At 44.8% G+C, this 26,235-nt stretch overlaps 1 long non-coding RNA gene across 1 annotated transcript in view; it reads left to right on the top strand.

Moving 5' to 3' along the window:
• The window catches only part of LOC131378651 (uncharacterized), a 74,753-nt gene that overhangs the window by 13,343 nt on the left and 35,175 nt on the right, over positions 1 to 26,235 (top strand). The window contains exon 2 of the long non-coding RNA XR_009208318.1: positions 17,744 to 17,892. This is a non-coding gene — a long non-coding RNA (uncharacterized LOC131378651). The remainder of the gene's footprint in view (positions 1 to 17,743; positions 17,893 to 26,235) is intronic.

Raw genomic sequence — 26,235 nt, 5'->3', positions numbered from 1 at the left:
AAGCTGTTGCTCTTTTGAGAACACCTACCCCTTCCTGTTCTTTGCTTCTCTCAGGGGAGACTGAAGTAGGAGATATTTCCTGTAGGGCATTTGAAAGGTTTCATTGGGGCAGAGAAATGAGATGCTTTAAAGTTTCATGTTGATATTTTGATCAGATTTTTTTTTTCCTATTTGGACCAGCAGCTACACTGATTTTCCAGGCCCCAGTGCTGGTTCTGACCAGGCAGGCTGGAACAGCCCAGCATTTCTGCCTGCCCTGCTTGTGGAATGGGTTATTATCCTCCCGATGATGCTCGTTAACATAGAGTTATTAATCATGCTTGCTTTCTACCTCCTTTGAAAGAAGAAGAAGGTTGGGAGGTGCAATGCTCTGCTTCTCTTTGCCTCCGAGGAGGGGAGAATATGGGTCAGGGAAAGGCATCGCCTGCTGTGCCAGGGGATTGCTACCGATGTGTGTGGTGCTATTTAAGGAAACAGATTAGAAGAGGGGAGGGAGAGGGAAAATCCCTCTATTAACAAACTCATTAGTGCTGGGACAAGTCAGACCAAATTGCTCTTCAGAAAAGCACCTCTAGCTGGATTTATTATTCTCTGTAATTAGGGCCAAAACAGGATGGAGTGTGGTACAAGCAGGGGCTGAGAGAGGAAACGTGGCCGTTCAAAGCCAATTATTCGTAATTACTCAAGTCGAGATGTGACATTTACACCAAGGAGAGAAGATCACAATGCTATTTCCTCACACAAAGAGCCTGTGCTGTGCTTGCAAGCTGTCTGTAGACCAGTAACACAGTGAGAGAGGTGGTTTAAAGGGATTTGGGAGTGACAGATGATAGGTGGGATGCCGGGACACGTTTGTATGCTGACATTTAGGTTGCACCTGGTGAGATGGATATTTGTCTTGGATCTTATGGATCCAGCAGCTCTGGGCACCATTCACAGGCTGGCAGAGCTCAGAGCTGGGCATTCTCAGTGAGAAAGAGCCTTGTGTGGAAGCGACTCCAGCCTCAGCCACAGCTGCTCTTGGATTCCACAAGGCTTTCCAGGGAGGACTTTTTCTCTGTTGGATTTGAGTTCCTAGAGCCCTGCAGTTACTGCCCTGGTGTGGAGCAGCAAAGAGAGGGGCTGAGCCTCTCATAGCAGGGAACAGGAATTCCAGCTTCATCTGCCCAGCTGAGGCGTCCTGGCTGAGCTGCCAGCAAAGTTGTCCTTCGAAGGAACCGGTGCAGAAGTGAGAAAAAATGGGTTCCCCAGGGAAATCTGCCCTCAGTCGCCTGCCCAGGAGAGGCTCTGAAAGCACTGGTTGCAAAAGCTTTTGTCTCTGCCTCTTCAAACGCAGCAGCCTGAGGGGTTTCTTTGAAAGAAGCCTTTTGGTGGGCTTCTTTCAAGTGGCAGCAGACGTTTTCTTGAGCCGCAGGTGGTCAGCTCGGAGCCGGAGCAGTGTGTTTGCAGGGGCTGGCAACTCCAAACTCCCTGAGCAGAGAGGAAACATCAGAGAGATTTGAGGCTTCTCCGTGCCAGGATGTAGCCCAGACTTTGGAAACAGCACGGACTCAAAATGCTTTCATCAAAAAACTGTAAGCATCCCTGTGGAGATCCACAGCTGGCTTTAAAAATCACTTTTTTTTTTCTTTTTTTTTTTCCAATATAACATTGATCAGAGTATAATCATCTTACTTTAGTTTGAGTCTTCTTGAGTTTAGCACTGTGTGCCTAAAATGTGTTTAAAGCAAATATAATATAAAGTTATTCTGGTGTTGTTCCCCTACTCCTGCGCCTCTCTCAGCGTGCAGTTGTACTCTCCACCTTGCAAATCTAGCTCACACTGTCCTATGGAGTTTTCTAACCAGCCCTTGCAGGTTTACTTCCAGCAAGTTTAGATCTCCTCGGTCCCACAGCAGGCATGAGCAGGGCAGTTTGAAATCTCTCCTAGATTTCTCTCTCAGCTGATCTGAGATTGCTCCAAAACCCCCTGCAGAGCTCTGGTGCTTTCTGTTCCTCAGCTGATCCTACAGTAGCGGTTCTGAGCCAGAAAAAGGTCCAACTACGAAATGCTGGTCTCCAACACTGTCAGAAGTGGATGCTCATGGGAGGGTTGGAAGAACAAGGCAGGGGTTTCCAGCAGTTTGCAGCTCAGCAGCTGCTTAAACCACACTTAATATCTTTGTCTTGATGGAAATTTTCTCTCCTGAACTTCTACTGCTTTCTGAATCCTGGTAAGTATTTGGCATCCTGAACCTCCTGTGACAAGCAATTCCATTGCTTAACAAAGTGCTGTGTGAAGCTTCTCTTCTGGTCTGCTTTGAAGCTGCCACTTGCTAATCCATTTGATGTCACTCTGAGTGCTGTGAGAGACGGTGAACAACTTCCCTTTTTACATTGCCAAAATGGTAAATGTCATATTCCTGCTCAGCTCGCTCTTTTCTGCTCTGCTCAGTACTTTGCTGCTCAGGTATTTCACAGAATGGTTTGGGTTGTAAGGGACCTTAAGGATCACCCAGTTCCAACCCCCCTGCCACAGGCAGGAATGCCACCCACAAGATCAGGTTGTCCTGATGGAGTGTTTGGAGGGGATAGGGATAACTTCTCACCAGATGTCCCATAGAGGGAAGGGAATGTCAGTGCTCAGCAGGATGAAGAGCTCTCTCCTGACCCACTAGAACTCAGCTTCCTGAGAAATGCCAGAGACTCACTTGATCACTGATGACTGGAAAAGGCCAAAGTTCTCATGCTGCTGTCTCTGGCACTGTGGCCTCATTTGACAGCACCACTAGAGCTTTGTGGTCCTCTATGGACCACATAAATACCCACAGGATGACTCAATCAGCTCTGTGTATTCCATTTGTACAGCTCCTGTTGCTGTCACAGCTGGATTCCTTCCACAGGAGCTCGCAGCAGCACCCTCCTCACCCTTTTGTTTTTATTCCTCTGGTGTGTAGGACAGGAAAGGCACTGTGGCCCTTGTCAGTGGTGAAGTTTGTCATGCCTAAGGATACTTCTGTGGGACAGTCTGTACTACCCAGAGAGAGAAGATCAGAGAAAATGCCATTCTTTGCACATCCCTGGTACTTTCAGGCTGGAGAGACGGTCACCCTTCCCTAGTGCATTGTTGAGCTCGTGTTAGTCCAGCACCTTGGGCTGGCAGTGCAGTTCTCCTTTCTCAGCATGTCTCATAGCTCAGCAAGGGTAAAAGCAAACCAAAGCTTTCTGTCTCTACCTCTCAGCCACTTAACTTTAAAAGGACTTGATGGGGGCCCCTCTGGGCGGTGGTGGACACATCTTTGTGTTTGGAGAGGTGTCTGTGCCGCGGGGAGCTGCCGGGCAGGCGGCTTGGCAGGGTGAGCTGCTGCATCGTGGAGCTCTGCAGAGGCACAGCTGCAGGGCTGGGCGCAGCACTGTCCCCCTCTGTGGGCCCAGGAGAATCCCACAGCTGCCTCCACCTTCTCCATCCTCTCCAAGCTTGATTTAACACAAAACCCCTTTTACTTCTAATCAGTTTACTCTCCGAAGTCATGTCTCTCTGCAGCACTCAGCTGTTCCCAGATATGGTCTGAGAGTACAGTCAGGGGGAAGAGAGACAAGTTTCTTATTGATAATAGCTAGCTTTAACTCTAGAAATAGCCCAGCCTCCGGGGATGTACCTGACCTGATGAAAGAATCATTTATGTTGGTCCAGTTCCTGTGCAAAGCTTGAAAACTGACAGGAGAGTAATGCAGAAAATGTCTTTCTCTAGGAAAGCAGAGCATGACTTGGTACTTTCTTATATTTCCTTCAGGGAAAATGGGCTTAAGAGCTCTTTTATACAGAAAGAAAGGAAGAGCAAGAAAAAAACTCAGTGCAAAACAAGCAAGGCTAGAGCTCTCCTGTTACGAGATGGCTTCACAAACTAGTAGAGAAATTGGGTGCTGAACTTCAGCAGAGATGAATGTTATCAGGCAACTTTAATTTTTGCTCTTTCACCTACTGAGCCAAGCATCCAGAGAGGATATGTCACATAGCAAATGAGCTTGTCACCCTCTGGAAAACACAGGTTTTGTAGCTCAGGACAGGATTCCAGAGATGAGAGAGGGTGATCCAACACCAGGAGCCTTTCAGAGGCACAGGCAAGGCTGCCATGGGGTCACCATGCAAAGGAATCAGGGACAGAGGGGGAGGACAGGAAATCTGCACTGATGATGTGATTGTGTAGAGGAGGAGAAGGTGCTTTGGTTCTAAACATTTTGATTTCCTGTAGAATTAGATATATCTTGTCTGCTTTGGCTGCTAGAGACAGGATCCTGAGCTACAAACTTCTGCCAAACGCTGTGTCAGTTGTAATTTTCTAATCAAATTCCTACTGCAGCCCATCAGAGACAGAGAAACAGATTCTATTTAATCTCCATTCACGTATGAGCCATCACAGTGTGCTTTGGGGTGTTCACAGCTACAGTAATACTTTTTTGGGGTGGGCGGAGGCACTTGTGTACGAAATAAAAATAGGGATAAAATGAGTGTGGAGGATTAAATCATGACAACCAAAAGAATAAATTTGGTTCTTAACATTTGTAGAGGTGTTTGTTTTTGTTGGTGTTTTGTTACATTTGTGTGATTTTTTTTAAACTTCAGCAAATGACGGAGATTGTTAAAATATGCCCTTAAATTTGACACAGTTTTCAGACTGTTCCTTTTGACTTGGTCTCATGCAATCCATTATTCTTGGTGTTTGAGGGGTCATTTAAAGTCCATGGTATCATTAGTGAATCTGAACTGGAAGAAATCCAGACTAAATTATGTCTGAACTATTGTGAAGATGGTGAAAGAAATTACACATTTTAGATGCCTTAATTCCAGCAAGCCAGCAATTCTTCTGAATCTATCTTTTTGTTTGTGCATTTGTGAGCTCTTTGGTGTCTGTGACTGCACCTTTGGGGGGAAAAAGTGGCATTTCATGTACATGCTTGTGGATGCTGTTCAGTAGCACTCTGATTTTTGTAATCATTCTTTTTTTTTTTAACCTTGAAAATTTAATTCCCAGGGTTACTTGCAACGCGCTTGCTAAAAGCTCCCTCCCCAGTTCTGTTGCAGAGGAAACAAACTCATTAATGGACTTATTCATAATCTCCGGCTGGACCTACCCAGGGAGATCTGTGGGCCCTGAGTTAACGTGTCTGTGGTTACCTCTGCCAAGTGGACATCTATTATTTTCTCACCTCAGCCACAGAAATGACTCCCCTGACAGAGGCACTTTGCTATACCACAATAGCCAGAGATTGCTGAATATTCATTATGTCTGACTGCCCAAAGTGCTTCGCCAGCACATGGTATTGGAGCCAAGATGTTTTATTACCTTCCAGCCCTTTGCTTTCCTCGGAGAACGCGGCGTGGCTTCTGTCGGCAGCTCAGTTAACTTCCTCATCCGAGCTCCTTCATTCCTGCTCTGCTTGGAGAAGGGGGAACAGGGGGGAAAATCTGATTCAGCCCGAATGCTTTAGTTCCATGAAAGTGAAATTTGCAGCCCTATTATTCTGCTGGAAGATTGATTAAAGAAGACAAGCCTTTGAACTTTGTTTCAAGCAAGAGGCAGCTGTAATAACTGTAATCTTCTGCTTTATATTTCCCCGTGTGAGGGAGGGAGGAACTCCATTTACCTCTCTGTCACGGTGCAAATGAGGGATGGAGGTGGCCTGCATTCAAACAGCGGCGGCCACAGATCCTCTTTGCACCCCTCAAAATCGGATAAGGCCATTTTGTGTTGCTTACTGAGACTTAAAACTGGCTCAGATTCCTTTGTGGGCTTCTAGCTGTGGTAAGGGCTAGCAGCAGAAATGACCTGGCCGCAGGTCAGGATGGTGGGCTGTGAGCTCCATCTTCCAGCTGGAGTGAATCTCAGTTCCCTGGGATTTCCCAGCCTCTCTTGTTTGCTGCTGAGGTGCAAACACCCAAATGGTCAGAGAGAGACAATCTGCGGGTCCAGCCGTGAGGGGGATTGTCTCTGACCAGCAGCAAAAAATGAAAATAAAGTGTATGGGAGGGAATATAGACTTAGCTAGCTTTCGTCTGTTCTGAAGGAGCAAATGTCAAATCCTGGTGGTCAAAGTGCTGTGCGCTCTTCAGGCTTATGCAAATTTACAAAATTCCACTTCTGACAAAAATCCTTTTTTATTCACTTTCATTGTAAGAAAAGGGTAAAAAATGAAATGTGTCTTTGATCATTATGTAATTACTTGAGGATTTATCTTCATGGTTGTAGGAGATTACTTTAAAAAGCAGGTTTTCCTTATGGCCCTTCTCCCAATGTTCTGAGTGACTGAAGTTTAATCCTTTCCTCTGTCTGACTGTGTTCAAACCTGCTTTAATTGTTTCACAGAACATTTCGCTGGCAATGAAGTTGTAGGCAGGGGTTTGTGCACGTGAATGAAGGCAGAACTCCTGCTTCAGTAGCTGTACCTTATGTGTAATTCGATATTCAGCAAGGGAAAGAGAATCTCTTCACTCCAATGCCGGGCAGTACTGCATGCTCTGATCAGCCAAAATGCCACATCTGGTGGGCAAGAGCCCTGGGGAATTGTGGCTTATTTGGTGGCTGGGAGAGGTCTCTGGAAATGTAAATTCAAATAGGTTGAAGGGGGAATTGAATCCCAGAGCTTTGCCGGCAGCACAGGGCACGAAAGAAAATATTGCTGTTGTTGTCTGATGTTTGTGGGTTTTAGTGCCTGCCTAAAGGATGTGGCTCAAATTTCTCATAACCTGCTAAGCCATGCCTAACTGTTGTGCTAGTTCTTGTCTTTCATTAATTCTTTTTAAATTATAGGGCTCATCCAATGAATTTAATATTAGCACTTGCTGAGATGCTGAGCAGTATTTAACTCTATGCAATTTTTAGGTCTCTGCTGCACTGACCGAGACTTTTTCCACTGATTGCATAATGAGATTTCTACTTTTCCTTCTTCTGCAGGTGATATTTTCTCTCCTCTAAAGGAATTTAGTTATCAAAATACAGAGGAATGGAAGGACGAATACGCCTTATATCTTGGATACTCTGCAGAGGTCTCTTTATGCAAGGTTTTATGTGCAAGGAGTACAGGCAGGAAGATGTACATGGAAAATAGTGTCTGTGATGGCAGAGATGTGGAGCTACTCTGTTTGATACCAGTTTGGTTTGAAGGTCTCTATTCAAACTCTCTTGACATTACTGTTGTAAGTTAATTCAGAATAATTATGCCACAATTTACTCTCTGTAGATCCCACGGTCAAATCTCTTCCCATTGATGTCACCTAGTTCTCAGCTCAGTAGATCTGCCTTCATTGCTGGAAATGAAATTATCTAGGTTTAAAACACATTTTCCCTATACTTAAAAAACCTGTTAGGCAGTTTTAATACCAAATCTGTTCCAGCTATAGAAGCCGAATGGAATAAACTCTCTGTGTGTCTGGCTACAGGCATCAGAAAATCCAGTTAAAGAACTGGATTTTCTCATTACTTATTCAATGTTTGCCTTCACTGTATCCAGCCACACTTTGAAAAATAATAGGTTCATACACTCTTTCTGCCAACAATATTAATATTTCAACACTACATAGCTGAACCAGACTTCTTTGTTTGTTTCAGTATTAATTCTTTCTATGCAAGATAATACTGCCCTTAGCTTTGTGGGGCTCAGTGGACAGCCTGCATTTCGACTTGCTTTGGGGTTCAGCTGAGTTGTCAGCACAGGGGATTTATGGTTTTGCTTTCCAGCCATAAGCACACCACAAACACACCCTGGTTTACAAACAAGCTGCAGACTTGTCAAATGGACAGCGTGGCAGATCTGAACTTGGATCAGGAATTATAACTGGGATAGATGCTGCCAATGTCTTCATACAAATTTGCTTGGTATTTATATATCCACGATGATCAAAAAATACATTAAATTTTGTACTCACTTTTCTTCCCTTGTCTAGAGTTCGACTGGGCATTTTGCTGTGCAGTTTTGAGGGGTGAGGAAGTGCTGAGTAATTCTTTCAATGACCTCTGATATCATGAAACTTTCTTAGGAGACCCCAAAGCTGCTCTGAGAACAGCTCAACGTTCATGCTGAACCCGCACACATAAAGCTGGGATGTGGAAGCGCTGTCTCAGGGCAAGATAATTCTCTTTCCTTGGCTCCTGTGAAACATTATTTTCACCATTCCGCCCGCTTTGTCCTTACTGCACTGCCAAACTCCCAGCTCCTTGCCTGCATTTTCTCAGCTGAGTGGTGTTCCCTTTCCCTCCCAATCAAATCAGTTTGATCTGATGTTTCTGAAGCCTTGTCCTTGCCAGGTCTCTGTCACTCAGGTGTGTCAAACCCCATGAGCCCCCTATGACTCAGACTCACCGAGCTGAAGGCTCAAAGCGGTGCAGCAGCACCAAAAAACAGCAAAACCCCTGAAATTAAGGAGTCCTGCCTCATTCAAGGATGTGAGTGAGATGAAGGTAGAGGAAGTGTGGTCACATCAAACCCTGCCCGTCAGGCATGGAAGGTGGAGCTTACAGAGCAGTCAGGGGCACTTGCAGATTCAGCTGGTGGCTGATTTCCCCTGGACATCAGGAGATGGATGCTGGAGATCTGCATTTGTTGCCACCTTACACATAGGATTCAGATTATTTACCTGGTTAGATTTATTTTATTTAATAAAAAATTCCATTTCCTTTGATTCAAGAGGATACCAGTGAGGAGATTGCTGTGTGAAAAAGGTTGTTTTTGTTTACCTGAACATCTGCCCAAGTTCAGTGAGCCCCAGTAAAGGTCAGTTTTGGGTACAGCAATCACCACACGGGTCTCCTGCATGAAGAGAGATGCAGGGAAACAGCAACACTGTGTGAGGGTGGAGGTGTGTTCTTCATGACTGGACCAGGCTGGACACAGAACTGGGCAGTCTGATTGGAATTGGAGGAGCCACAATGTCAAAAAGAGGCTGGACTACCCAGGTGATGGGAAATTTAGTCATATTTCAAGTTTCCATTTTAGACGTTTTACAGCCTTGGAAATTTATTGCCATTATATGGCTTAAATCTCAAACTACTTTAGAACTAACCTTGGGATCAAAATGTTCTGAGATTTAATTTTTTTTTTTCTCCCTGGGACAAAAATATTTAACTTTTGATGGAGCAATGCCAAGCTTGTACCTTTTATGAGCCAGTATATTTTTAGCTAAATCGCATCTTTTTTAAAAAAATTTATTTCTCACACAAAATACAGGATTTTTTCCTTCAAAAAGAATTTTTGAATAAAAGCAATTTTAATTTATCAGTAAGGAATTAAGCCCCTGTTGGGATCCTTTGATTTCTTCAGTGTACAAAAGGTGGGGCACAGGGGATTTTTAATTTCATGCTTTGTTTGGTATTTCAGAGGCAGTGAACATGAGTGGTTAGATCAGCTGATGGTGGATCAGAAATCACATGTTGTGTAGCTTTTATCAACTCTTTTAAGTATTCTTCTGTCTTATTAACCCCTTCTGATAGGTTGCTGTTTATACTCTACTTGAAAATGGGAATAAATCCTCGCAAATGGAGAATTCACCAAAAAGCAATAAAAGATTATAAGTAATTTAAGACACAGGAATGAAAGGGGATGTATGGGATTTCTTCACAGACTGGAGATTTCTCTCTGGGGTTACCTGGGAACACCCAGAACAGACAAACACCTCCCCTTATGAGGAAAAATATCCTCTTCCAAGTTGGATATGTGGATAAAGGGGAATTTTGGGACAAGGTGTGTACTGGCATTTTCCACGGTGTGCTTGCTTGCAGATAGCTAAGAGAGGTTCATACCAGGCCAGTGATGTTTTCCTTCTTTGTTCCAAAAATTACCTAAAATGTCAAAATATATGTGCTGGTTGGTTTTTTTTGCAGATTTAAAAATCATATGAATTGTCAGAATTAGATTCTGGTGAAATATTCTGCAAACTTTTGAGCAAAACAAAAGCTCCTTTAACAGGGATTGTTTTCAGAAATGAGATGTATGAAACACAGTGTAATAGCAATAATAATTCAAAACCAGAACTTTGAAAATTATTTTGGCTAAAGACTATAGAAACCCTAGTGAGAAGAAAAAACCCAGAAAAATTTAAAGTGAGGGCAATTTCCCAGAAGAAAATTGCCACCTTTTAACAGTAAATACTTCACCCATTCGGATGCATACATTAATGTTTATAATTCAGCAATTATTTGGGCTTCTGTTGCCCTCTGTATTTTAATGACCAATTGATATTTAACTACTTTAGGATTTCTAATGCATTTAATTAAGCTTGGTGCTCCTTCCTTACTGGAACAAAGGAATCCGGGATACAAGGAGAAAGTAATTTCATCTCCTTGCAGCAGGACTGAGGCCATTTCTGCTGTATATTGAAAATCAGGTTCATTCTGTGTTCCTGCGTGAAAGGGGATGCAGAATGAATTTTTGCTGGGCTTTTAAAAAAATAGTTTAGGAAACCTCTGCTGTTTCCATCAGCACTCAGGGAGTCTGGTTTGTGTCTCTCACTGAGTTCCTGCTGTTGATTCCAGAGGAGCTCCCTGAGCCTGTGTCCTGTGTGGTGCATGTGACCTGCTTTGGGAATATTTGGATGGTGAGGGGCCTTGAGGGGAAGGGCATGGGGGCAGCTGAGGGCACTTGGTGTGTTCAGCTGGACAAGAGGAGGCTGAGGGGACACTTCTCAGAGTCTACAACTTCCTCCTGAGGAGAAGAGGAGGGGCAGACACTGACCTCTGATCCGTGGTGGCAGTGACAGGACACGAGGAATGGCTGGAGCAGTGTCAGGGGAGGTTTAGGTGGATATTAGAAAAAAGCTCTTCACCCAGAGAGTGTTGGGGCACTGGAGGGGGGTCCCCAGGGAATGGGCATGGCCCCAAAGCTGACAGAGCTCCGGGAGTGTTTGGATGGCAATCTCAGGCACACGGTGCCACTCCTGGGGATGGCTCTGTGCAGGGCCAGGAGCTGGGCTCCATGGTCCTTGTGGCTTTCCTCCACCTCAGCCTGCTCTGTGACTGTGAGGAGCTTTCAGGTGGCTCCTTGGGCATGGGAGCCCCCAGTGCCCCTTCAGCCAAGGGAGAGGTTTGCTGCCCTCCACAGCTGTTTCTCAGCCCTGGAACAACGGGAGTGATGCCAAAACTGGTCCCAGGAGTCAAACCCACCTAAGGAAAAGGGAGGAACTCCAGGGGTGCAGCTCCTGCTGCACATGGAGCCTCAAACCTGGGCTCTTGCCCTGCAGAGTCCAGCCCCAGGGTCCCTCCAGCACTGACTGAGTGACAGGAGCTCACAGAGGATTGATTGTAACTCCAAAATGAGACGGAGTGTCAAAATGAGTGTTTGAATAAAAGAGTCTTTTCATGCAAATGTCCCAAACACTAAAGAACAAAGAGAGGATCTCATCCCTCTCCTACCCTCTGAGAAGCTGGAAAGTGTAAGCAAATTGCTCCTACATGGAAGGGGAGGGTTTTGTTCCCTTTTCTGTAGCTATTGTGTGTTCTGCAAGAAAAGGATGAGAGATGGTGAACAAGAACCTCCCCTGCATCTGGCTTGGAGGGAGGAGAAGCAAAGGAGACAAGGCTAGAGTGGGCAAACTCCTTCCAATCTTCTCTCTCTCCCTCATTCTTGGGTTGAAAAACACTTAATTTATTTGTTTGCTTGCTGTCCTGGAGAGGGTTTGATTGCCTTGAGAACCAGAGGACTGTAACTCTAACAAGAAACTTTCAAAACAAATGAATAAGAGAACGAGAAACGGGATCAATAGACATCTTCCACTGTGGGAGAGCCCTTTCCCTCTCCATTAAATTGGGACAACCAGAACACAAAAGGAGAGTGAGCAGACGACAGCCAGAGCAGCACAAAGCTCCCTCAGCCCCGTGTCTGACAGAGGTTTTGTGAACTTTTTTGGGACTGGTGGTGCCCGTGCTCAGAGTTAATCCCACCTGAGGTGGCATCCAGGTAATCGTGAGTGGGAGAGTGTGGTGGCTGAGCAATGAAAGCTGTCTACAGATAAATTGGTTTATAAAGCTAGAGCTCCCTCATTCTCTGAGAGGCACTGGTTTCCTTTTTCCTTTTAAGATTGGTAGGAAATCAGTCTCTGAGGTAGCTAAAGCCCGATGAAAATTTGAGCCAGGTTCCACGCACCTGAAAAGCGAAAAATCTCTGTCTCAGCTGGGAATGTGCTGCTGCTCCCCCTCAGCACCTCCCTTCTGTGCTGCTGGGAGGAATCCTCTCTGTCTGTACTTCAGGGAAGGAGGACTAAAAGGTCAGAATAAAACCCAAGGCACAGCAGTACTTTCTCCACTTGACCTCTGGGCATCTTTCCCACATTCACAAGGGAAACCTTTATTTCAGGAAATTCAATAGCAATACAGCAAATACAACAGAAATACAGCAAATAAGAGTGCTGGGAGTCCTTTCCTCTCCCACACTGCTGCTCTTCACTAGAAAACTCTGTACCTCCACCTGATAGGAAATCTTATCTGACCTGACAGCAGCTGATTTATTTACCAGCTACAAAAGCAACATCAACAATTCTGCTGTCGGGGAGGAGAAGATGCTGCTATCACTAGGAAGGTGATAGCCTAGAAGGGAATATTTCTGCAGAGAGAATTTTGGTTGAGGTTTGATTTTTGGAAAGGAGCAGGAAGAAGTTACTTTCATAAGTGCAGAGGAAGTTCCAGTGAGCAGGCTCTTGGATTTGTGTGATTCTTGAAGTGCTTTCAAATGTCATACATTCTGCACAGTGCTGCTGGGGAATTGTCCCTACTCAAAGGTGTGTACCAGAGCTGCAGAGTGTTTGTTTTGGACAGGATATTCTTATTTACTGCTGCTTGTAGAGCCTCTGGCCCAATGGGATTCCCTGCCTTGCTGACACAAAGGTGTTATCACTGCAAATGTTCCTGCTGTTCTGCATGCCTGCACTTGCAGCGTTGTTGGGGTGGTGGGAGAAATCAATCAGAGTATCAGTAAAACCCATGGGCAGAGATGTTCAGGGCTGCCAGTTCCCGCGGGCATCCAAATCCCGCAGGCATCTCTGGTGATCTCAGCCTGTAATTATTATCAGTAAACATTTTGCTCTTGGGAGCAGGTGAGAGCGGCTAGAAGGAACTGGCTTAAATCCAAGGAATTTACATGCCACCTTATTATCATAGTAACTGTGTCTGGGAATAGATGGGGTGTTTGCTTACTGCATTTCACCACTTCAGTGACTGAGACACAGAAAAGCCCACAGTCTAACCAGAAATCCCTGTCCATTTGGGAACTTGAATAGAAATGTTCTGTATTCCAGGCCAGTGCCCTTTCCTCCCTTGTTATCATGCATTAAGGGAGAGATGGATGATTTCAGTACGTCATTTTCATAGGGAGTGTTGACATTTCATTATTTCCTCCTGTATTCCTATGAAATAATTTCTGAAATTCTTTCTTGTAGTAAATTAGGCATTTTGGAGTTCCAATGTTTTTTTTTTTAAACAAGGTTTTCTTACTGTTTCTATATTAATCCATGCTATTTCAAATTCCAATTTTGTTTCATTGTAATTTTGATTTACAATAAACTAGTATTTTAATCTAACCTCATGATTTGTCCCAAATCATCATCTTCAACAAAAATTTTATTTGTGATTAATTTCACAGTATGTCCACGTGGAAATAGAAAAGTGAAAGTAATACCAGTGAATTGTCAGCATTCCAAGATTAAATAATAATTAAAAAAAAAAAAATCCAGAAGTACAAATTCCCAACAGATCCAGTGGTTTTTCTCATTTAAATTGGTATAATATTACTGAAACACAGAAATCAGTTTTGTTCCAATAACATCTGTTGAGATGAAAAGATTGCAGCCAATGTTGTCTGAGACCAGCTAAACTCTCACAAAACAGATATAAAAAAGTAGCAGCAATATTTTCACAGCCATAACCAGAAATTCTCCTACAAAGCCACTCCTACGCCAAAGTCTTGAAACAGGGCAAAGATGAACATCCAACAACAAAACTGGTATTTAGCACTTCTCTTTACCTTGTTCTGCCATCTTCTCTCACCTTGTAAGCCACCTCCACGGAACCTCATCCCTTCTGTTTTTGCAGCAGTGAACCTGATAGGAAAACAGAGTGAAAATTAATTTAATGTGGATGGGTAATTGTGTCCCACCTCGATTCCTCTGCTGCTTGCAGCTCTGCGGCACCCGAGCTCCTTCCAGGAGTGCAGTGAACAGTGCAGCTCACAGCTGGCACGTGTTCCTTCTCCCGTCCCTCCTCGGGGAAAATCACTTCCAGTTGAGTGATTTGGGAAGAATTCTTTCTAAATATGTGCACACAGGATGCTAAATATTTGCTAGGAAAAGGCCAGGCCAAATGAATTCCTCCTGGAGTGGAGGAAAATGGAGTTTGTGGGGATTATTTTGTCTCAGGAGTTAATATTGTAGTAATTAGTTGTTCCCTGCACAGAGCTGTGGTGTTGCTGTCACAGATGCAGCATTCCTTTCGGGAGGCTGTCAGGGAACACGGGTGTGTGTCAGCGAACCTGGAGGTGAGGACTCACAGAGAGAGGAGGATATATAGTAATTTAAGTGAAAATATTTACTCCTTACTCTGCTCAAGCAGAACTCCAAAACAGTGCCCTGGCTGGGAGGCAAATATCACTCGTGGAGTCTCACACAGAAATGCCAGGATCCAGGTAATGGTGTTCTCGGTACTGTTCTCAAGTTATCCAACATGCAAAGCAGAAACAGGACACGCTCCTCCTGAATTGCTGAGTCCCCAGGGTGTTCCAGGGTAGAGAGTGCCTCGTATTTATTGCCCTGTGCAGAATTTTTGCATGTTCCCATATGTAGAGCTTTGTCCCTGACAACTGCTGGCATCTGTCTCCCTTTCAGGGCTCCCCTGTGGGACTCCTGGTTGTGCTCTGTGCATCACATCCCTGCCTCACTGATTCTGCACTGATCCAGAGGCACAGCCTCCCTGGGAGGGGTTTTCCTGTCTCCTCACCATGTTTTCTGGAGAGGAGGGAAGGGAGTGGAAAGGAACAGGAGGATGAGATGGTGAGCATTTCACTGCTCTGTGCCTCAGCACCCCTAGCCGTAAAAATACATAAAATTTTCTCCTCCATTAAACTTCGGGGTTCAATTTGTGACTGTTCATAAGGGCAGAAGCTACTACAGAAATGGATTTTTTTTGAGTTTTCAGTTAATTAGTAGCTTTAAGAATTATCACAGCTCTGAGCTGGGTTTTGCTACACATCTGTGTTTGTCCCTCATTTCCTACAGCAATTTGTTTTTCCTGTGAATAAAACATTTATAGGCACCTTAAGCACTGTTTTCTTAGACCAGTGTTTTTGTTTAGGATACAAAACAGGTTGGGGTGACAATTTTTACTGGCTTCTAAATAACCTGATAGAGAGTTGAGTGTCTTAGCAGCACAAGTTCTTCTCCAGGAAGATTGTACCTGGACAGTGAGTCCTGTAACTGGACAAATAATCAAATTCAGCAAGTTTGGGTGAAAAATATAATCAAAATGAAGGTGATATCTTCTTTATGTAGCTTTCCTGCCTTTCCTTGCCCAACACTTGCTTGTTCCTCCCTGGCTCTTTGTGCTCTCCTGCCCCTGATCCAGAGCATCACCCAGGTCCCCAGGAGGGCTTCAGGCTCAGGAGAAACTGCTGTGCTGGAAGAGGATTGCCAAAACAAACCCTCTGGTGCCTCTTTGTAGGGGGATTGAAGGTCACAAGGAGCTCTTGGGAAGGGATGAATAGCATGAAGGATTGGCACCTTCACCTGCTGCTTTCTGTGAATCATTGGACACCCAATTACAAAGTGAGCTCGACTTCTGAGGTTTTGCCCTAAAACAGGCTCAGTTCCCATCAGTGGAGAAGCCATGGCTGTGTGCAGGGGTCTGGCTGAGGCTGTTTTTTGGGAAGGCTGAGTGGTTTCAAGACATGGTGTGAGGGAGCTGCTGCTCTCTTTCCTTTGCTCTGTGACTTTCATGCATTCACACAGACAACTCCAAGCCCTAACCAGCTTTCCCAAAAAAATTGGAAATGAGCTAGAGGGGAAATTAAAACTATCAGCTTACCCTCAAATGCCCTGTGAATATGATACTTTTTTTTTTTTTTTTTTTTTTTTTTTTTTTTTTTTTTTAAATAAAAGCTCTTCTAGATGTAACGAACAATAATCTATCTTTCTCCAGGCTATTGGCTTTGCTACAGAGAACAATGCAAAGCAGTGTCCTTCCTGCAACAATCTCAGAGGCTGTTAAACACCACCTCCTGGGAGGACCTTGTTCTCATCTAAGCATGATGCTTTTCTGACTAATTTAAATTTATCCTTATTCAACTTCATTGCTCTCAGGGCTGCTCTTCAAAATAGAGCCTTTCCATAGGTGGAAGTCTCTAAATGCTGATCTGGAAGGAGGCAGACTTATGCCAGATTTTTAAAGTTATTTATTTAAAATTGCACTTTTAAGATTAATATAGGTTAATTTTCAGATGATATTTTTATATGAAGTGGCTTTTAGGCAAGAAATTTATTTTTTTGCTTATGTTATTCCCCCTCCTTCTATATCATGCTGTGCAAGTATCCTTTGGAATCCAATGTGTCAGGATAACATTAACTTTGCTTTGTGGATATCTTCAGAGCTGAGGTCATGGTAGCCTCTCTGTGAGGGATATAAAAGTAAGTTTTGATGTTTACTGTGATTAATTTTCTTCCTTTCAGTATTTTTGTTAAGGATGGTTTCACAGTTTTCTGATATTTTCTTTGTAGAGACCTCTCCTTTGATTTTTCCTCTGTGTTAGAGAACACAGGGTTTTGCAGCGAGGCTGGTTTGGTTTGATTCTAAACATTTCTCAGCTTTTATTGACACTGAAGTCAATAAAAATACTCAGTGTTAGGAAAAGAGATGTTATTTTCCTTGTACAACAACAGTGGCATCATGAGAGGATTCTGGTGTCCCCTCTGAGCCCTCCTTGAGCCCAGGGTTTTCCCAGCCCTGTCCTTCCAGTTTGCTGCCACTTTCCAGCTCTTGCTCAGCTTCCCTCATGGGTGACACCATCTGCAGCTGCTGGGGAGCTGAGTGTGAACTCAGGTGAAAAGAACACAACTTGACTCCATGAGTTTCCTTCCTGGAAAAAGGGAGAAGTGTGGAAGACAGAGGAATCAGTGACAGCTGCAAGGCTGTGTGGTTTTCCAAAGGATTCTGTGAGACATCAGCTGCTCTGAAAAAGCAGAGGCTGAGAACTATTCTGCTGTAAAACTGACTTACTTCTGATCACTACCATGAAAAATTGTGATGTGCTGTGATAAAAATTGTCGTGTTGATTTCTTGGCACCGCTGTCTGTCCAGTCTCTGTTGGCTTTGGGATTTTTGCATCATCCTTCCCCTGTTAATAAATGAACTGTAACATCCATAAAATTTTCTGAAACAAATCTGGGATTAACCTAGTTCAGGGAGCATCTGGATCAGTGGTGCTGTGCCCTGTGCAGTGAGAAGTCAGGAGCTGTCTTTGTGATGCGCTGGTTGTTGAAGGGAGTGGTGGAGTCACCATCCTTGGAGGTGTTTAAAAGACATGCAGATTAGGGAGATGTTTTAGTGGCAGAATTGACAGTACTTGGTTAACAGTTGGACTTGATGATTTTAAATATCTTTTCCAACCTGGACAATTCTATAATTCTAAACTCGTGTTCTGGGCTTGGTTTAAAACCCTGGCTAAGCTTAATATATGAGTCCAGTTCCTATCTGCTGTGTGGTTATGTAAATTAAAATTTCCCCCTCTTGCTTTCCAGGCCCTCCGTCCTTCTCTTACTGATGCTCTTGACCTGAGTTCCTTGGGTGCTCCTCTGCAATTTACCAAGGCACAAAATTTGCAAAATTATCTTCTGCCTCCAATCCCAGCCTTCTCCCATCCATGGGATGCTCCCTCCAGTTCTGTCTGGTAAGTCTCCTGCCTTTCCCATTCAAATAGCTCTTTAAAAAGTCACAATACCTGTGCGAGTAGATAGGTAGATCCCAGGGAAATCCACTTTGGGAAAAACAAAACAAAATATATTGTGTGCATTCATCATTTTCTTCATAGAATTGAGGGAAAAGAAGAAAAATAAAAGAATTTTTAGCTTCTTGTCTGTAAAATTTGGAACAAGCTGAGATGCTTAACTTCAGTGTGAACTAAAGCTCTGAAGAACTTGATAAAAATCATTAGTGACATGACTTGCCTTGTATGAAGGGCCAAAGAGAACCTGCCACGTGCTTGCAAATCACCTCAGCTGTCCTGGCAAAGCTGCAGTGGGAGCTGCCCTGCCCCAGCACCTGGAGGATCCTGGGGGGTCAGTGCTGCCTGGTTCCTTCCCTAACTTTTGTTTTTCATAGTGGTCACCCTGCAAAGACAGCACAGGCTTTGGGCTGGAGACAATTCCTTGCCGGTGTTGGATGTGCAAATGCGGAGCTGCTGCATAAGGAGGGTGTGATGTGCTGGATGTCTGGGGTCTGTGTTTGCTTCCAGCACATTCCCTGTGTGTGATGCTCACAGCTATAGAAACCTGCCCGATGTGAATCGTCTGGGCAGCTGCTGTGGAGATCATATAGCTGTCATAACTTCATATAAACTTCTCTCAGATGTGCCAAACTGTCAGCACTAAAGAACACTCTGGGCCAGCTCTTAGAGGGTTCAGCGATTCCTGGTGGCTTAGGCAGAACCTGAGAAGGTTTTGGTTTTGCCCCACTGAGTTCTGAAGATGAGAGTTTTGATCCTCAGCAACATCTGGACTTTTCTTGCATTCAGCTGATGTGGGAAACTTATTAACCTTTGCTGAGCAGAGTTTGCTTTTTAAAAAATGGATCAAAAGAACATGTTTTGATACATTAAAAAATGCATGTCATAAAACTGCTGTTTCTGTGCCTGCTGAAGCCAAGAACTGCTCAGGCGTGAGAAAGAGCAAAGAGAAAAAAGCCAATAAAAACTATCCAAGCCTAACAGAAATATTAGGAAAGGAGATGAAAGACAACCACCTGGGATGCCCATGAAACAACTGATTTTAATCCCCTGCTGGTGCTACATGTTTCCTTAGAAAGGGAATTTATAGATGAAGGAAAGATTGCATGGATCATGTGCTTGGTCAGTGCTTGTAACCCTCAGCCTGGGGCCAAAAAATCCTGAAAGGCAAAGAATGATGGTTTTTTTGTAGATATCAGGAATTCCCTTATTTCTTGCATATCCTCTGCAGTTCTGATGGTTCTTTAGGGAAGGAATGTTGGCCTCTAGTCATCCAGAAAGGAGGCAGCAAACATGCACAGGGAGGAAGTGCTGTGGATTTAGGAGCTGCTCAGTCTTTGGAAAAATGTGCCTGAAAGAAATTTATAACTGATGGGAGAGACTGAGAAGGGTTTGGAAATGGGAGCACCAACATTATACTGCTGAGATAAAGCTTGGGATACAGTGGGCTTGTGAAAACCTTCAGGATTTATCCTTATGCAGTAGTATGAGTTTGGACAGTGGCCAGGACGCCATCTGCAAGTGTCCAATAAAAATCCAAAACATTTTATAGAATAGATATTGCCCTCCCTCCACTCCCCAACAGCAGTTCCAGCCAAGTGGGAATGGAGGAATTTTATAAGATTAGTGGGCTACAAGCAGAGAGCTAACCTTGTCTGCCTCTAAAGCCAGGGGTATAATCTCTAAATTAAATTTACATGATTTATCACATCCAGGAAGATTGGTGAAACAACCAGGAAGAGTAGAGGAGAGGGGAAGAGATGATGGCCATTGGACTGGAGGGGTTTTGTCTTGTCAGTGGTAAAATACACAATTCAAACCACTGAAATGGGATTAGTAGTGGGTCCCCAAAACCAAATTGTACTCAAACACAGAGGTGTTTAATATATTGTTTGCAAAATGCAATATCTCAGGACAGAGACCCATCTGTTGTCACGGAGGAATCAGATGGAAAGTGCATTAAAAGTTGGAATTAGTCCCCACTGGGAGATCTGCACTGAGTCATGGTGATATATGGGCTCTGTGCAGAGGGAAGAGAGACAATATTGTCCCTATGATTTATGCATTGCACAGTCACTGCCACTCTCTACAGCATTCCTGTCCTGTTGGCTGCAGACAACAACAGAGAGGCTCCCCCTGGATCCTTTGCAGTCCCATTGTGCTGGGGGTTTAATGGTGGGGCAGCTCTGTTTGGATGGGGAAATGTGTTTGAAAAGCAAGGAGGAACTCACACAAAATGCAAAGGCCAATAGAAGCTGACCCGGGAGAAGAAATAACAGATTTGATGTATTTTATTAACTTGGTGCCTTAATGCAGAGTCAAAAGGTAGAAGGGTGATTTGTTTAAGCATCTCAAGTATGTTCCTTCTTCACAGCTGGCTTTCATGACATCCAATAAAGGCACTGCATAAATGTAAATCTGTGGAGAACAAACTGGGCATTAGGGCAGTGCAAGAGCAGGCTGCCTTTGGGACAGTGTGGGTCTGCAACCAGGTTCAGTCCATGGGTCAGGAGGAGCTAACACCACGTTTGTCTATATAGGCAAAATAAGAATCAGAGCCAGGACAGCAGCTGCTGAGCCTGTGGTGCCTCTAATAAAACTCACCCTGTCTTTCCTCCTGTGATCCCCTACTCCAGCACTCCGCACTGCTGCTCAGCTGTACAGGCAGCTGGCTTTCATCCAGCCAAGTGCTCCCATTTTACTTTGCTGCTTCTTAGGTAACAGCTACAACCAGGACAGGTATAAAGCCACATCCTGGAAACCTCCCCTACACACCTTGCAAAGGGACTGATGAAAGCTTTCTTGTTATCCCTGGGAAACCTGGGTGCCTCCTAAGGAAGAGCTATGAAATCGTTCCTGTTGTTAACTGCTGGGATCTTCTTGGAAATCCTATCATATTTCATTTTTATTACCTGTTACTAGAACTATCCAGGTGGCATATTGAAGAACACTTGTCAAAAAAGTGTAACATTCTTCTTTTATTAGGAATAAATTAAATTTATCTCATAACCCAACCTCTTTCTAAAATAACTACAGATCCAGGCAAAGAGAAATCAAAGATATATTTTCTTCATTTATTGCATTAGCATTCATTATTTTTCCATCTATATTTTTCCCATTTTTTTTTTTTTTTAAATAACACCCACAGGTATTTAAAGGCTAGTAAAGACCATTTTGTTTTGTTTTTGCTGAGTTTTGCTGATTAGCTGAAGCTGGCACGTGGCCAGTCTCACATCCACGTAGTCTCTGTTGAAACTTGGTGGGGTGCCACTCCAAGGAGACACCTCATTAAATTCATGTTGGCAAATGTTTGTCACCTTCTCAGGAGCTCTGCAGTGATTAAGGTTGGGATTTTCCTCCCCTCATCTGTGAGCCAGTGCCTGGATCCATGCTCACAGGCATTTTCACAGGTAGCCAGGATTACTGCCCTCTAAAATGCCTTTCTCTCTCTCTGCTGCTGAGGGAGCCTGGATGACAGGCCCAGGTCACACACTTCATGTTTAGATGCTTAAAATGAGATGAATTCCATCCTCCAATTCCTTCAAAACTATTTACTTGATTTTTCTTCCCTGCTGCCTCTGGCAAGAATATGTTTCATATCAGTTCTTCCCTGTACCTGATCCTCGCTCAATTGCTCCAAGCTTGACCTTTCCCGAGATTTTCATTTATTCCACTTGCTTCCCACATTTGACATAGCCCTAAATAGTTTCATATCACCTCACGAATTCTCTTTAGAGTTCTGTTTTCCCTTGGTCACCTCTGAGTCTCCTCTCTCCCAGTGAATCCAGGTCGTGTTTGCCCAGAGCTTCTGTGCGAGGTGCCAAGCTGCTGAATCAGTCTCAGATTGCCTGAACTCCTTCCTCACAGCAACATCTTCTGGGCCAAGCTCTGGCTTACCTGGAATGTGACAGTGAGGGAGAGGAAGGACACGAGGAAATTGTTTTTCCTTGGCAGAAGCTCTTGTGCTGGAAGAGCCCTGGTGCAGCTGAATGTCTCTAGAGTTGTGAGCAGGCTGCTGAAGGCAGTACAGTAGCTCCATGAAGGGGGTTTGTGCCAAGACTTATATGTTGGGAAGTCTTGGGCAAAATGGAATGGATTCATCGCTCTCTGGCTTTGCCTGATTTTTTTGTTGTTGTCGTTTCTTGTTTTTTTTCTCCAAAAAACAAGCATCTGGGACCCTCAGGCACACTGGCAAAAAGGTTGGAGGTTTGGTGAGCAGCTTCCAGGCCACATATATGTATTTCGCTCTTCTTTATTTCTTTTCCTATCAAGTTACTCTGAAATTCACTTTCCCATGACCTGGGTTGTTTCTTTAGATTGGGCACCAGAATACGGTGAAGGGAAGGGCCATAAAAGCAGAGCGTGGCATTCCCTAGATGGAATTCCCTAGCTGTGATTTGTGCTGTGGTTTGGGACTGGCTTTGTGTAAATCACTTACCCAGCGCTGTGTGTTGCACAAAGTGAAGCATCTTGATCACAGTCTCAGTTCTCTGCTTGCTGAAATCTGATCCTGTGCCTTCATGTGCTCTCAGGAGATTTTAGCTTAGGTACACACCGAGCCTTGGGTCAACAGTGCAAGAAGGCTGATATGAGAGAGAATTGGGTTGTTTGAGGAAAAAGACTGATGAAGAAATGGGAGGGAAGAGAAGCTGTTCAACATTCTGGGCTTGCTCAGATACATAGAGAGAAATCATTCTTCCCCCGGTGAGGGAAGATTTCTCCCTTCCTGCCCCACTCCAGGCTGTCCCTGCACTGTCCCAGCCTCTTCCTGAGACCACCAGGCTGAGGTTTGCAGTGCATCCCCCTCTTTAGCTCTGTCTCTGCTGCTGGAGCCATCACAGGTTGTCTGCCAGAGCTGGCTGATCTTGCTCTGAGAGGGGAAAAATACCCACAGTAAACCACCCAGAACACCACTGATCTGGAAGAATAATTCCCAGGAACCAGGCAAATGCATGATGTATCAAAGATAGTTTTGACCCTTGCCAGGGTGGTATTAAACATTTTCTTTCTTTCTGGCTGGCTGGAGAGACTGGGCACTTTGATATATGTTTTTCCCGTCTTATTCTCCATTTTCTGAGCCACAGTGAGAGAGTTTCAGTCTTTGAAAGTGTGTTGGTCTAAGCTGAGAGGAAAGGAAATATGCAGAAAAATGGTGTCCTCTGGTGTTGTAGTGGGTGCCAAGTGGTCTGTGACAATTTTAGTGGGAATTATTTATTTCTCAGTCTGATGTGGAGAATCTGCTCTGGTCCCCCACCAGCAATGGAGCTGCATGTAGTTTTGGTTAATTTCCATTAAAAATATGATTGTTTTTAGTTGGAGGATGCACTAGTTGCTATTCCCCAGGGGCAGGAGGGGCTGCCCACTCCTTGAAAACTTCACATCCAAAGCCGATATCTCCCACCCCAAGTTCAGCCCACCAAATTTTGATTCCAAAGCACCTATGTTATTCTCCAAACAACCTCCCATTTCAGTTTTGGGAGCATGACAGACACTTGCACAGGGCTGAGGCCTCAGATTTCAGAGATGTGTATGTGACACTTGGGAACATGGTTTAGTGGGGGGCTTAGCAGTGCCAGGTCAATGGTTGGACTCAATGAACTTGAAAATTTTTTTTCCAGCCCAAATGAGTCTATGATTCTGAATGAATCTGTAATTCTTTGTGGACTTTCCAACCTTTTACTACCATGACTGGGAAGGGGAAAATTATATTTCCCACCTCAAGAGGGATGTGTCCCTTGTCCTGTGTTATCAGGGTGACAGCACCCTTTGTACCATAAGGTTTTTAACTTCCCACAGTGGGGGAGTAAGAAAACACTACATTTTGTCTAAAGAAAAACCTTCGAGTCTGCCACATATTTCTGAGACAACAAAACCCGCAGAGTGTCTGGGATGTGGCTGATTTATGACTGTTTTGTGGGTGTAATTTGCTCTGCTTGCTGGTCCTGAGCTTTATTTGCTTTGGGAGCACACCACTGTGAGTGTTTTGGTGTGACATTTACAGTTCCCCTCATGCAAATTGGCCCAGCAGCAGCCCAGAGACACCAGACCATGAACTTATAAGGGCTGGCAGGGAGAGTGTACAGGGAGGTCAATATGAGGGTGTGATTTCTCTTCCCTGCAGAAAGGGACCTGGATCAGTGGCTGTGGAAGGATGCTCTGGAGAGCTGATGCAGGGTTGTTTGTGTTGTTTCAGCCGCCCTTTTTTTCCAGCTAAACCAAACCGGTATTTTGGGGCCACACTGCTTAGTTTCTAGCCTCGAGGCATTTTTCTTTCTGAGTGATGCTATTTAGTTTACTGGGCTTTTTTGTCTGTGTTGTTATTTTTAAGAAAAGTGGTGAGGATATATATTGTTCCTGTCTTCTGCTTCTCTAGACCCTAACACAAATTTGTAAATCACCTGATCCAGTTTGGGGGTTTTTTTTGAAAGAGGAAAGGAAAATACACTTTGGATCAAAATTTGAAGGTCTATCTAGAAACAAAACATTTTGCACAGAGGAAAAATCAAGTTCTGTAATTGGAATTGATTTTTAAGGTTCACCATGGAGTTTGCACTGCAGTGTAGACTAGGGAGCAAGGAAAAAAGATGCACAAGAGGCACGATGAGGCAGTGTTATCAGGCACTGTAGAACATGGTGGTGCAGTGTAAGGTGAGATGCTGCAATTCTCTGAAGAGGTGGAGGTGCTAATTCTAATATCTTGGAGGAAGGCGCACTCTGCAGCAAGAGCTGGCGCTGCTTTTTGTTTGGCTAAACGTGGCACTGATTTATCTCAGGAAGGAGTTTTCGTGCAGAGGAGCACTGTAGGGAGACGGCTGCTTGTGATTTACTCATGGTGCCAAACTCACTTTGAGTTTTATTTTTAAAAAGCCTGTGTAGTCTCTTTTTCCTTCCTCCCTCTCCCGCACTGAGCAGCACTAAGTGCTGTTTGCCACTGAGGGGACGTTTAAACTAATTTTTGCAAAGTGCTGACGGAGCAGGACACACTTTTATTGCTGTCATAACACCGCTCAGGCTCTTCCTTGATTGCGTTTGTAAAACACTGATCTCAATGAGCTCGCACCCCAAGGAGAGGCTGGCGCAGCCCCCGGGTGACTGGGCAGTGACAGGGCAGTGACAGGGCAGTGACAGCACATCTGCTGCGTGTCCTGCCAGCCAGAATGACTCCATCACCAGGCAGCACTGAGGGGAGAGCAGGGGCTGGCAGCGGAGCTCGGCTGGGCTGTGGCTACCTCCGTGTGCCGTCTGATCCCGCGGTGTGTGCCAAGGCAGGCTCCGGTCCTCCCAGCACCATTCCTGCCAGTGACCGTGCTCTTTGCACGCTGCTGTAGGACCCAGCTGCACGCTGAGGGAGGGAGCAAGGGAAGGAGAGGGGCAGAGCAGGCTGAGGTAACCCAAGCAGATGTTAAAAAACCCTTTCAACCCGCTGGCCTCAGCAGCACAACAAGAAAATGTTGGAAGTTTGGGGAGCCCACTCCAGACCCAGTAATAACATCCTGTGTCTATTTCTGATGCATGTCAAGCTGTGCCAGGGGAGGTTCATGTTGAACATCAGGAAGAATTTCATCATTGAAAGGGCGGCTGAACATTGGAATGGGCTGTCCAGGGAGGTGGTGGAGTCATCATCCCTGGAAGAGATCAGGAATTGACTGGATGTGGCACCGGGTGTTATGGTTTAGTACCATGGTAGGGTTTGGCCAAGGGTTGGGCTCCATTAACTTGGAGGTCCTTTTCATCCTTAATGATTCCATGTAGAGCAAGATCCGTGTGCTGCCCAGCAGAGATTGGACGCACATCCTGGCACTGTGCAGTCCAGGGCTGGGCACAGCCGGCTGGCCCAGAGCCGTCCAAACCAGGACTGTCTTTTTGTCTCTTCTGAAGAGGAGGCAATTCTGTAGTCAGGCTCGAATCTGTAGCATGTAGTGCACTGCCACAGGCAAAGGAGATGTCTCTTCCCCTAGCAGAAAAGGGCTTGAGCCGAATTCTCTTTGATCTCCTGATCAAATCTGCAAATTTGCCTCATCTCCAGCCTGGGGCACCTGCAAGCCAAAGCCAGCCTGCAGCTCTGTTACTGTCCCCTGAGTTTGACCTGCAGGTACAACAGCGCTGCTGACTTCTTTGGCTCTCCTGAAAACACACATTCTGTCCAACCCCAAGCCCATCTCTTTCTCCCTCCCGCACTCTCTCAGTCCTGCCATTGCAGCTCCTCCAGTGAAGAGGCTCCTCTGGAAGCAGCGATGGCTCTGAGCAGGCTCTGGAGCGGTTCCTCTCGCTGCTGCAGCCTCCCCGTGC

Source organism: Hirundo rustica, chromosome 14, assembly GCF_015227805.2.
Source record: "Hirundo rustica isolate bHirRus1 chromosome 14, bHirRus1.pri.v3, whole genome shotgun sequence".
In the NCBI taxonomy this organism is placed as follows: domain Eukaryota; kingdom Metazoa; phylum Chordata; class Aves; order Passeriformes; family Hirundinidae; genus Hirundo; species Hirundo rustica.
This window is presented reverse-complemented; position numbering and strand designations above follow the sequence as displayed.